The sequence below is a fragment of the Zootermopsis nevadensis genome, unplaced genomic scaffold, assembly GCF_977971745.1.
Source record: "Zootermopsis nevadensis isolate Lab colony 2312 unplaced genomic scaffold, Znev_1.0 Znev_ptg000008l, whole genome shotgun sequence".
Taxonomy (NCBI): domain Eukaryota; kingdom Metazoa; phylum Arthropoda; class Insecta; order Blattodea; family Termopsidae; genus Zootermopsis; species Zootermopsis nevadensis.
In genome coordinates, this window is record NW_028259140.1 from 10,194,377 (window position 1) to 10,207,480 (window position 13,104).

At 40.0% G+C, this 13,104-nt stretch overlaps 1 protein-coding gene and 1 long non-coding RNA gene across 3 annotated transcripts in view; one reads left to right on the forward strand and one right to left on the reverse strand.

Annotated features, from left to right (window-relative positions):
* LOC110832906 (uncharacterized) overlaps positions 1-13,104 on the forward strand; it is a 181,712-nt gene that overhangs the window by 102,654 nt on the left and 65,954 nt on the right. The window lies entirely within an intron of this gene.
* The window catches only part of LOC110832912 (uncharacterized), a 110,107-nt gene that overhangs the window by 36,442 nt on the left and 60,561 nt on the right, over positions 1-13,104 (reverse strand). Inside the window, exon 5 of the long non-coding RNA XR_015534151.1 lies at positions 7,553-7,654. This is a non-coding gene — a long non-coding RNA (uncharacterized LOC110832912). The remainder of the gene's footprint in view (positions 1-7,552; positions 7,655-13,104) is intronic.

Sequence of the window (13,104 nt, forward strand, 5' to 3'; positions counted from 1 at the left end):
CAGACAATACCCGGTTAAATTAATATCTCAAGGAATCTGATGAGAGTAAAGCTAGGTTTTTCGTTTTTTTTATTAAATGTGTGAAACGCTACCTAGTTATGATCGCTCCGAATTTCGAATTCAAAATAACTCTAACGATTGAACACTTCTGTGACGTAAAACTCACTTTAATCCTATTGGTCACTACAAATATAGTTCATTCAGACTGTCGTAACATAAATAAACACATCTGAGTGATAGGACCGCGGGAGGTAACTGTGCGTCCTAACAAGTTTCTTCGAAAATTAATGACCCTTCAGTTACCGACTTCTACTTTAGTCCTGCAAGAAATTTTCAGTGCAATAAATCTTCATAAACGGACAGTAACTGTGTCCTTGGTTCAACAGCAAAGGTGCACGGACGATGGACCAAGTTGGCGTTCATTTAAGGCTTCCCCATAAATATTCCCTGGGTGGAAACCCGCGATTAATGACAGAAAATTCCTATTCTACCACCATAAGATTCCCTGAGAGATTAATTTCAAATACCGTACCTCAATCTCAGATACGATGTCCTGTTGATACAAAGAAGCATCATCATCTGCTCTACTTCCAAACAGCAAACAATCTGACTTCCAAAAACTGGTTGTTTCCAAAATGTAGATGCCAAAATCAAACTTCTGTGTCTCTTATATTAAGCCATAATTATACCGTTTAGCCATAAAGTCTCAGAAAAGCGATCTCGAGAATCGAACCTGGACTGTGCTATCACAGCATGTGTACTTGTTGACTTAACGTGTTTTCGAGTGAATATGACGCGCTGATTATATTTAATACTTACTTGGGGCAGACACTGTTCTCTGATTAAGGAGTCGTATTAGTTCATTCGATTCGGTCGAACGTATTAAAAATCTGAGTAGTTCCCTGGATCAGTTTATATTGAATTTGTCTGCGGGTATTTGGGGGGGGGGGGGGGAGACAGCAACAGGAGGATAGAAATGGTGGATTCTCTCTTTACGCAGTTCGCGATGCGCTCACTTCCTGCTTTGCCGCCAGACAGCTGGTAATTCTTGTCATCTACAAACAATCGAGATTTACTGTTACCGATCTGACATCCCCACGTACTCAGTTGGGGCTCTCAACACACAAAAGGCCTACTGCGCTTAACTACCCCACGCGTAGTTGAGGATTTACAAAGAAAAACGCCCTCTCCCCCAAGTATAATTTGCTGGTACCAGGACAAAAAGTCTGAAAATTGAAACCGAAAATGACTTGAAATTTCATATTCCTTGCAATTTCATCAAGTTAGCACTTCAGTCCTAAGAAAATATATAAATTGCTTAATAAATATTGTACAATTTAACAAAATAATATGGGACGACTTTCCAAATATTCGCTTCCATTTCCTGAACTTTACGACTTTTAACATTTCATCCTAGCACCGACGAATTATACACAGCGGTTCCTTTTTAGCAGCGGATTTAAAATATTAACGGTTGTCCATTTGTGTTTGTTCACAACTGTGGTATTTGGTTTCCTGTGTCCACACAATTTTTGGGTTTTCTTCGCGCTCTAGCGTGAGCGAACAACAGCCTATGGGCCCGTCCATGCTTGTCTGTCTGTCTACCTCTGTCGCATTTTGCCTGCTGGAGTAGGCAGTCTGTATGCCCGAGGGACATTGTTGCACGACAATGGAAAGTGATACCGGAAACCACTTCCACAACAATGACCTCAATAAAATCAACATTTGCTGAAGCAATTCTGTAATGACATCCGAAATCAGTTTTAAATATTACTACCATTGTGGTGCATATTTTGTGACTTTTTACACTTCGTATCTCGTGTTATTAGGCGTGCATGTATTTGTGTTCGGCGAAGGAAGATATGAAACATTTCCGCTTTGCTGTTTCCGTTACCCACAATGCCCCGTAATGTCCTGGTCTTCCCAACAGCTGCTACAGAAATCTAACCTCAGCAGTAAGCAAGGGATTGGTCTACGAGTAAATTAATACACTGCTTCTACACTTCTTTCTAGTGTATATATTAATATCATAGGATGAGCATCATTTGTACTTCCAAAGAAGCTTGGATGTTGTTCTCGCGAGCTCAATCTGTTATCCGGGGTCATTGCCGCGAAGAGACATTTTAGCTGACTACGTTCTATGACGACGAGGCATCAAGACTGGCTCAAACACGAGATATCTGACCCGCCTGTAGGACACGCAAGCAACCTGTTCCAGTGAACAATTCACAGTGCAGGGTCAACTGAATCCGAATTAAAACTTGACACTCTGGTCAGTGGTGTACAAAGTTTATTGGTAGATAAATGCAACATTTACTGTAAGGATACTGTCGTCTGATTTCTGAGAACCTGAAGATTAAAGTATACAAAATAATTTTGCCTGTTGTTTTGTATGGGTGCAAAACATGGTCTCTCACTCAGAGGGAGGAACACAGATTGCAGGTGTTTGAGAATAGGATGTTGAGGAGGATATTTGGGCCTAGGAGAGAAGACGATGGGACATGGAGAAAACTGCATAATGATGAGCTTAAAAATCTGTACTCCTCCCCCAATATTGTCAGGGTGATTAAGTCGAGAAGAATGAGATTGGTGGGGCATGTAGCACGCATGGATGGGACAAGAGGTGTGCACCGGGTATTGATTGGGAAGCCTGAGGGGAAGAGACCGCTGGGGAAACCTAGACGTAGATGGAAGGATAATGTCTGGCGAGAACTATGGGAGATAGGAGTTGAAGGAGACTGGATTTTGCTGGCGCTGGACAGGGACGGGTGAAGGGCTTTGGTTAATTCGGTGATGAACCTAGTTCCCTAAAACTGAGTAAAATGTTATTAGATTTCCTCAGTCATTCCAGCTGAATACATGGGTAGTATCCTGAAAGTGACTAACGCTTGCTTCCTCACTTCTGAACTGGACTGTACGAAGTAATAAAATACAGCGGAAAATTCACAAATACATTCGTGATATTTGAACTTGTACTTCAGGTAAGAGGTTTCGTAGTCCTTCGTAAAGTCGATCGTAAAGTCCCTTGTACATGACGGAGGCAGTTCTGTCGGACGAGCACAAAGACGCTGTCACCTCAAAATGTTCTTTCCAGCATCATTCTGACACATCACAATTAAATTTCTTCATGAATGACGTTACAAGTTACAAGCTGAAGTTCTGTTAACAATAACATCTGAAATGTAAGCCGTACGCACAGAAATGACACGTCGTTTGTGCGTGTCTAACGCGATAAAAAAGATGAAAGTAGTTTGTTTTACATAAAACTAGTTTAATATTACCATTTAAGTACGTAAATTGATTCACCATGTTTCATTATTGATTTTATGGTTACCCGAGACAGCGAATGAGAAACCATTTATTTATATTTATTATAATATTATTTTGTATATTTATTATGATATTCAAATAGTATTTGCATGCTTTTACACCAAACCCTGTATTCGAGTGATAACGGCTTTCGCACACAGTGCAGTAAAACAAATATTACCGAACAGTGGTATTGATAGATTCCGTGTGTTTGCCTGTGAGTAGCGGTTACGAACTCTGTAAAATCTGCGTGTGATATGATTGCCTATGAGGACCAGGAGAGATAGGAAGGAAGCGAGCCTACATGAAATGCCAACAAGAATAACTTTTTAATTATGCATTTACGTAGAGATTTTTTGCCCCAGTTTTGAACAATTTTCTAGAAATTTCAAATAAAAATTCTCAGCGGCGTGTGATAAAATATCTGCAGTTATGTGACATTTCGGAAAATGACGTGTCTACGTTATCCTGTCTTGAATTCACTCCATGGATCTTCAGAAGCTAACAGAAGTCACGTCTTTTATCAAAACCCCAAGCAGCAAAAGTGTTTACACTTTTCTCTCCAGCCTACTGTTAATTTGTCTCGCTTAAGTTCCGACATTATCCTAAACGTCTTACTCAAAAATATTTCCCAGCTATTATCTTACGCGTTTGTTAAGAAATGTCCATCCCCCCCGTCACGGGTAAGACTGAAATTTTGGGCCTCTGCCTAACTGTGAACCACAGTCTGAGAAACGTTTCGTATCATATATGAATCACGGCAGAAGACTCCAGCAAGATTAGACTGTCCATACATGGACAAACAATTAGGTATGTGAGTGACGACAGAATTCTAGGAAACTGACAGCGATGATACTAGTCGTTCAAAACACATTTGACCTCGGAAAGTGTACCACGTGACCAGGTGAAAAAATTATAAAAAAAAACCCTTTGTTAATAAAACGAAATCATATAATACAAAGTCCAATTTTACTCACACTATGAACTAGACTGAACGACTTGAACTGACACCCAGAACTACAACTCGAGAAGAATGTTTTGAGCAAGGCGTGGCCAAGTTTCCACCGCTAGTAACGGTCGATCACACGTCAAGTAGTTTGCCCATACCTATACCTTCTTGCTAAACTGTTATTTTGTATGTTGTAATGTAAGAAGTACTGAAAGCTTGTGTTTTGTTATCAAATACCATTCCAAGACAAACATCACGAACTGGCACGAAGTATACATTGGATCGCAAAATACCGAATTAAGAAGAGCTATCATGTTCTAATATGGCGAGTATAATAGGTACATTTAAATGTACAGCATCTTTGGAGGTGCGTCCAAGATACAAGATGTAAAGATACCGTAAAGATTAACGTATCTTGGCCCACATCCAAAGAGAAATTTCCAATCCATGTAAGAAAAAGTTTATATGTATTTCGCACACGTTCGCTCTTAGCGTGTGGATGTGGGCCCCACAGACTTCGGATTAAACAAGCGCTGTTAATCGCATTCAGACCGCGGGTCACAGGACCGCCAACTGGGATCGTCGCCAAAAAAAAAAAAACACCAATGATGAGACCTCGGGCTACGACCCGCAGAATGTATCTCCTGAGATTGTACACTCAGCACTTCCTACAAATACCATGACGGAGAGCTATGTTTACGTTTTTGTCTAGCGTATGTTGTGGCTACGACTTCGAATTGTGTGTTATGTAATTGTAGAAACGTTCCGAATAGCGTATTTCTCACCTTGAGAGCCATAGTACTCCAAAAATAAGTTGACAATCTACAATACCCTCGTGTCCGCCCTCATGATGGACACAGTGAACGAATTGGAAGCGTCTTTCAGTCTCTACCAGATTACACAGTATAACACCCCCAAAATCAACCATCTCAGCTTTTGTAATGCAATAATTCTTCAGAATTCTCTTCTGTATCGTGAGAGCCATGCCAGTATTTTGCACCTACGTTGTACGATGCATGGGAATTCAGGTAGAAGACGCAATGCGAGTTAACTCTTTTCCCGTCTTTAGAAAAATCTGTTGTCTTGACACTGAAGGATCTTCTACTTCAAACTTCAAAAACTGAATCATGTGAGGAAACATTAAGATTGCAGTCATCTCAAAGCAAGCCATGTAATAATGCATGCTGGATCTGAATTGTGAACTGTAGCAATACATTTCAAGCGAAATAAAAGTTGTAAAGTTATGTTTACTGTGTAATTAACGTATGATATAAGCACGAATATGGCTGCCTTCTGGGTTGTAACGTCGTGTAGTTCCTGCTGCCTCCGTCATAAGGGCGATCTGATGATAAAGGCAGCAAGATCCACAAAAAAAGTCATCAACATATCACGATTCGTATTAATTAAAACGTCTAATTTGTCCGTAGAATACTTATTAGATAGAGTTTATAATTACTCAGAAAACTGAAACATATCATGATCGGGAATAATATTGTTAATTCTCGAAGGTAGTGATCAATTTTTATGCTCAAGGCAGTGTGGGTTATTCATCAAATGGCCGCTGTCCTGCTGCTATTACCGCCAGTCCCTGTAATTTACCTACCGTCACAAGTTTATTCTCTGAGCCTTCAAGATCTTCCGACGGCCTTGTTACTAAAAATTCTGGTCTCATTCACAGTCACCGAATGTTCTGTGCTGTTAGCAACCGATGCCCACGACAAATTATCACGAAAGGACCGACAAAGCTTATCAAATAAACAGACCCACTGATAATGTTAACAGTGCGCTTTATGTCATTGTCACTGAAGCTTGATTTTCCAATAAAATATCCACGGACTGTCACCAGGTCCGACGACTTTTTGTCTTGTTTTAAAGGCAGAGCGCGTGTCCTGGGCCAAAAGAAAGTACTTCATTCAAATACGGTACAGGCGCTAACTCTGGATCCTCATAAAGTTTTCGTAATTATTGTTTGAACGTGACGGACTTACAAATTTCTTAAGTTACATGATAGAATTTTTCTCGAATACAGTTTCAGCTTTCATTGAGTTGTTTTACGTGTACTTTGTGTTTCAAGAGCCATTAAAACCGACATTAGATTTTACCGTCATTATAAAAGTACAGAATGTTTCTCACCTTGTGAATACAGAAAAATGTGCAATCCATTGTAACAGATTTCAGATTCGAAGAGAAACCAATCGTGCAGATAATTCCAGAGGCATAATTACACGCTTGTGGTTAGCGAATTATTAGATTAGGCAATATTATTTTCCTTATTTCCGGACACATATTTCAAATTACTGTTAGTCCGGATTTGGGATTAGATTTACGTAATATCGGACCTTTACACTGCTTAAGAAGATATGAAAAAAAAATTACGTTATCTCCATAAATGAATTAGTATTGTGAAAGAAAACTTCGATCAATCGCTTTCATTTTCTTCATCTTCTGACTGTCAGATGCAACAACTCAAAAACTTTTAAGCTTCCGAAATCGCCCCACCCCTCTTTAAGCATCAGCACACAGTAATATGTCAAATTAATGCACCTATTCGATGTGAGGTGACTCATAAAAACTGGTCCTGAAATTCGACATATGTCTATCGGTTCATTAACTTTGTTAGTAGCCTGTCATTATTTAGCGTCATTTATATTAAAATATGTCAATGGTGCTACAAAAATCATATTTAATTTATTTGATAATTTTCGTACCCTAAAAACAGAATGGGGGTCTGTGTATTTTTCTTTCACGGAATATATTTATCGTAGTACGTTTTATTCCTTCAAGGGTTGTTACGTGCGATAAGAATGCAATGGTCTGACCGTGTAGTTTCCAGTGAAAAAATAAAAGAAACTCACTTCGTACTTAATCCGTGGGTCTACAGTCGTTGACCGCCTCACATATGGGAGGTTTTTAAGCTATTTAAACATTTAATAGGACTCCTCGGACGAATGATCTGCTCGACGCAAGGCCTCTACCCACCAAGGACAGCGCAGTATAGAAATACGCGGACAGACGCCCATTCTTTGACCAAGATTAGAACCCAAGATCCGAGTGACAACACCCACGCCCCAGACCACGCGGCAGCTGCTACCGGCCATCGTGCACTTCAAAACCTTTAATAAGAACAAGAATAAGAAGTTTCTTCTGGTCAGCAAGCAATCATTGTATGTCTACTATTGGCAGGGCTCGAAGCTTGTAGGCCCTCAATGGATCGCAGACGCAAGACGTATCGAGCGGTGGAAGAGTCATGTAATACCAAGTAACTAGCAGAAGAAGGTAGCAGGGCTATCCTACCTTGTTGTAGTCAGTCGTAGCCCTGAGCGCCTTCTTCACGCCATGGCTGTGAACAACTGCAGCGCTCCGTAATTATTGGGCATCGCTAGCAGCGTAGAAAGCCTGAAACCGGAATGTAATTCATTACTAGTCGTACAAGGAGGTGAAGAAAAGGCATGTATAAACGGATAATTTGTAACAAGACAAAGTTTAAAAGAGAATACAATAAGAAAGGAAAGGTAAAACGCCAAGGAAGTTGTGAACGGACGGTTGATTACCACCCGTTATAAGTTCTGATTTCAAAACACGCGAATTATAAAATTAATATTTCTGCTCTGAAACGAGTCTGTATAATAACTGTTACGTAACACGGCGGTGTACTCTAAACATAAGAACCAAATTTATTACAATAATCTAAATTACATGGACATGTTTTTTTAAATTAAGGTAAATCCACACAGGCTATAGACTACATGTGGGCCTAACGACGTAAGTTGGAGTCTAATGAGGTGTCAAATTTGAAATTTTATTGTCGAAATACGACGTAAATTACGAGTTGTTTAATAAAACGCCTATCCAAGCTGAGTCGAAAGAATTAAAATTTGAAAATCTACATCACAGCAGCCGAGTGTACAAAACCAAGTGACTCGGATTCTTCCCCATGGGGTTCGTTAGATTCGCTTCAAAATTAATTTTGGCCCCTTCAACATTACAGGTAATCTTCCGTTCAAAGCTGAATTTTTCTCAATAAGCCTCTAAGATTTTCCCGAATATTTTAGGGGTGGGATGGCACTTCAACCCTTCCTGTCTGTCTGTTTTTTTATTTTCTTATATCTGAACTGTCATAGAATAAAAAACGAACCATCACAATTTTTTTGTTCGACTAAATTAATATGTGTTTCATAACATGTAGGCTGAAAATCGATTTGCAGCGTGATGAAAAGGAATAGGATGTCATAGGTATATGACATCACACACTAGAAACTACCACTGGCATCAAGCGCGCACTTTAAAATGTGTGCATTATATTTTTTGACAGTAAAGTGTTAAAATTATAAAGTACCACATTTACAGCAAAAAAGTGTGGTAAGGGGAAATTTCCTTTTAGTGGGCTTTTGTTTTACAACAGGACGAAAAATATCGTATACGTAAAAAGAAAGACACTAAACAATTCTGAAAACCCAAAACAATCGTATGGTTATAAGTGATAAGGCTGATAAAGCAAGAACGTTATTCAGCGGAAATCTTTTGAAATTCGTTAAAAACGTAAGTGTGCGTTTGGTTAACGTACCAATCTGAACATACGGTTGTAGTATTGGGGTGTGACCCGCGTATCCGAGCCGGAACATATTCGATTGCACAACTTACGCGTGTGTGCGTGTCGCAAGAAGCCGAGGGTGTCTGTCGACATCAAACGACCAGTCGGGTCGTAACGCCTCCAAGGATGTTTATTTTGCTGGAACTCGACTGAGCTTTTCCTTCTGTACCAGTAGCGGAGAAACGTTTTCTGATGCTCGCTGCCGCAGACGAATTACGTATGTGTGTTTAGTTTCACGATGGTACACAGGAAAATATTCAACGCATGATATGACAGGCCTCGATGAAGAATTACAGGAGTCGCGGTCATGAAATGGTTACATAACGTCAGATTTAGCACGTTTTCTTAAGTCAACATAGCGAATTAGCTCCTCAGAAAATCATTACTTATAGCTGCAACAGTGACTTTTCAATAGAAGCATGTTCCCACCGTGTCATAAACTGGCTTTTATGATGTTTTACACAGGTTTCTCTAGTAATAATAAAAGAGTGGCCTTTGCCATGTTTTACAAGCAAAAAAAAGGTGTTTGGTCTTGTAAGTGAAGTCGTGGAGTGTGATATAGTAATGTGCTAGGAGGTGTAACATTAAGCTTCTCCGACGCGCGAGGACATGTCCGTCAACCGATAAGTAGTGCGAACGGGACTGGTTCTCAGAAAGAAGGCGGTGAGCTGCATGCGCCGAGAAGCCTTGTTATTTTTTAGATTTAAAATAAAATGTAATGGCTTACCCACTCTACTCTAATTCGATAATTTACAATACCTCGCACACCTATCGCCGACTAATGCACACCGTTTCATTAATGTTGCTCACGAGAAACTGTTGTGTGTACGTGTTCTACCATTCCTAAGATTATCAAACGTGAACACACTTAAAGTCGCTGGGTTTCTGCCAAAACTCAGGCGCTTCGGAATTTAAACTACAATTTCTGGAGCCGTCGGTCAAGTTTGTCACAAAATTTATCAGCATTACGTTGTACAGTGTCTTGTGACTAAGACACAGACCATTCAGTATGCACGTTTCGCCCGTTGGTTCAGAATACATCTTCAGATGATTGACTATCATTATTATATTAGCTTGTTATTATTTTAAGGTCGGTGGTGACTGTTGGCATCTATCTGGTCGACTTTTGCAAATTTTTAACGTTCCATAAAGTACGCAAATTTTGTTGATCAGCTGACTGACCATTTACCTTCGTAATAAGGACGTTACTCCATGGTGTTTTTTTAAAGTTACAAATTTGGTGGGCCCACAACTCTCTGTCCTAAGATTCTGCTAATTCAGTAGTTAATTTCACTACAGAACACAACTGTCTGCGACACAAAGTAATTGAAAATTATTGTTGTTGACTGGATATAGCTTTTAAGTTTCTTTGATAGTCTGAAACATTCTTTAAATGTCTACAATTGTGCAGTTCTTTCATTGCTGTCTCTACTCTGTTGATGTATAAGAAACCAGGGTTTTTATATTCCGGAGAAATTAACAGTGGGAATTAGACGACAAAAGTCATTAATATAAATTTGTGTATGGGAACGGTGTCACTGATGTCCATGTGTTACACTGATCGTATTGCAATAGACGGGAAGTTACGTGATTATTGTAGTTTTTCTTCTCTGTCTTTGGCGATGGTATTATACGTGTGTCCCCCCTCTTAAAGAACGTATACACGTTTTATTCCACAATTTTGTAAGCAGATTGCTCTAATCCTAAGCGATGTAAAGTAAAGTAAAGTTTGTCCCACTATACGCCATGTAGGCACTTGGGGTGAGAGGAGGTATAGCTCCTCTCTTCCTTGACCTCGGCACTAGATGGGGGTGAGTGGTCAGCAGCCGACTTTACCCCAGGGAAAGGACACCCGGTACCCATTGTAGAGGAGGCTGGGTGGGCCCCAGAGCTGGTCTGGACGCAGAGGCTAGAGGAAAAACCCTCTGCCCCCGTCGGGGATCGAACCCCAGTCGTCCAGCCCGTAGCTAGTCACTATACTGACTGAGCTATCCCGGCTCACGAGCTGTACTACAACTGACAGTAATAATTACTCAATAAGATTTGAGCAATTTCATAGTCCGTACGAATCAAATTTTCTGCAAGGATAGTTAAAAAAAAGTGACTAAAGGGGTTAAATTAGCTTTAAAATATGCATCAAAAGGGTATATATTTCGTTATTATTTTGGCGTTAACTGTTGGTGCTAAGGAAAAGAATAAGAAGGCGATGGATGAAAGACTGGTTCAAGGCGCGACATAATTTCTGATGAGAATTTGTTGAAAGATTTATAAATAAGCTATCCAGAAGATTATATTCAATTTTTGGACATGGGTGATGATATAAAAAATGACTGCTCCCTTTATAGGGGAGGAAACTATCATGAGAAATTCCATTCCCGCCAGCCAAAGACTTTGTGAAATTCTGAAATTTACAACTGCAATGACTCCTTAACTCCGAGCCTGACGTGATATTTTACAACGAATATTAAGCTTAGACAAGGGTTCTGACCCCACCCAGCCATCATACAACGTCAACGACAGTTTCAAGAGCACAACAGGAAACGTTACTAGGTAGAAAACATGTAGAAGCAGTACTAATTCAGGATGCTCTCAGACTACAAGATTCTAAATAATGAATAATTCAACAGAACAGACCACTTTAAAAATGGGCAGTTAATTGAGAACTGAGGTTGGTAGTGACAAAGTTTCTGAAGCCAGTCTCAATTTAATTGGAGTGAATGACTGTTATTCATGAAACACCTCTATGGCGACACTGTGGAGAGGTGCTTAAAGACCCTGCGTTGCCAGTGCGACTAGAAATTGACCTGTTATTCCTTGTTCTACAACAGATTGAAGGCGATCTCAACTGATGTAGACCACCGAAATTATTTTGAAAGAGTGGGGAAGTGCAGTGAGGCCTAAACTTACACGAAATGCAAGTCTGCCCTCACAACGGCTTATCTTAATGTGACGTCTAGTATTAATGCGTTTTGTGAAGTTCTTTAAGCAAATCTCTAAGACAAGATATGATTGTCACAAATCCGAAAAGAATGTCCGCGGTTCGAGTCCCGGTAAAAGCGTTTTCTTTACCATTGAAACTACAGATGGGGGAATTAGACTCAGACCTGAATTGTCCGTCTAGTAAATTACAGGAACAAATGCTTTAAAAAAAACTGTTCCATCAGCGGAGACCGAAGTGCTATCCACCTACGTCAGTAGCTAGCTTGCTGTCAGAAAACGTATGTTACGCAGACCAAAGTCATTACAAACGCTGGATAGGAGACGGCGACATACAAACTTCTGCGACTGGTATATACGAGTATAATGTTTATGTTTCCTTATCTGCCAATCCTCTCAACTCCTCTGACTCCTAGGCCTATTCTAATGGGCAGGTTATTATCGACTGAGTTACATTTCGATTTCCTGAAGCCCAACATTTTATATCGCCCTCGGTAACAATTTCACAGCTCGCCCACGAATCTGTGAGAAGGGTACACGCCCACTAGCCAATCACAAAACCAATAAAACTGCCATGCGCAGACCAAAATGATGCCGTCGGCATTATCTTCTGACAAAAACTAATATGACCGAAAGCTATCAAAACAAGTTATTAGGTTTTACTAGTTTCAGCACTTACCCCACAAAGATACTTTGTGTAAATAATCCCTAAAAAAATATGCAGGAAGTATTTCGATATAAGTCTAGTCATAACGAGGACGTCTATTTCGGCTGCAATAGGAGAGAAGAAGGAGGTAATCGCTTTCACCCGAAAAGTGGGTCTCGTCTTCAGGCACGGGGACTAAAGAAAACCACGTATATCTGAGTCTAATTTTATGACAGATCGCAACATGACACGACCCCTCATGAAATATGCTATGACGTCCTATTTTGGAAATGCGGTTAGACTCTTTGAAGTCGAAACTTACCTGAAAGATATCAAGAATTCGGTGCGTACATCAAAGGAAACACAACACGTCACGTCAGAATAAACTAGTTAAGGCAGTGTGAGAAAATAACCACTCTTTACTGAAAATCATACAAGACCTACAAATATAAAATGCACCCACATGGTCTGTCGGAAAGAGTTCTAGATGAGAAGCTTAGAGTCACTCAACTAGTCACAAAGTTCCTCGCGTTTCACAGAACCCAAAAGTTCATTACCGGTCAGACATCAGTTACATTTTACTTTCGACAACCCCCATGTTGGCATTTTGGTAATAAAACTTCTACCAGACTACACGGCGCAACAACCCAGAAGACACCCATCTTCAAAACC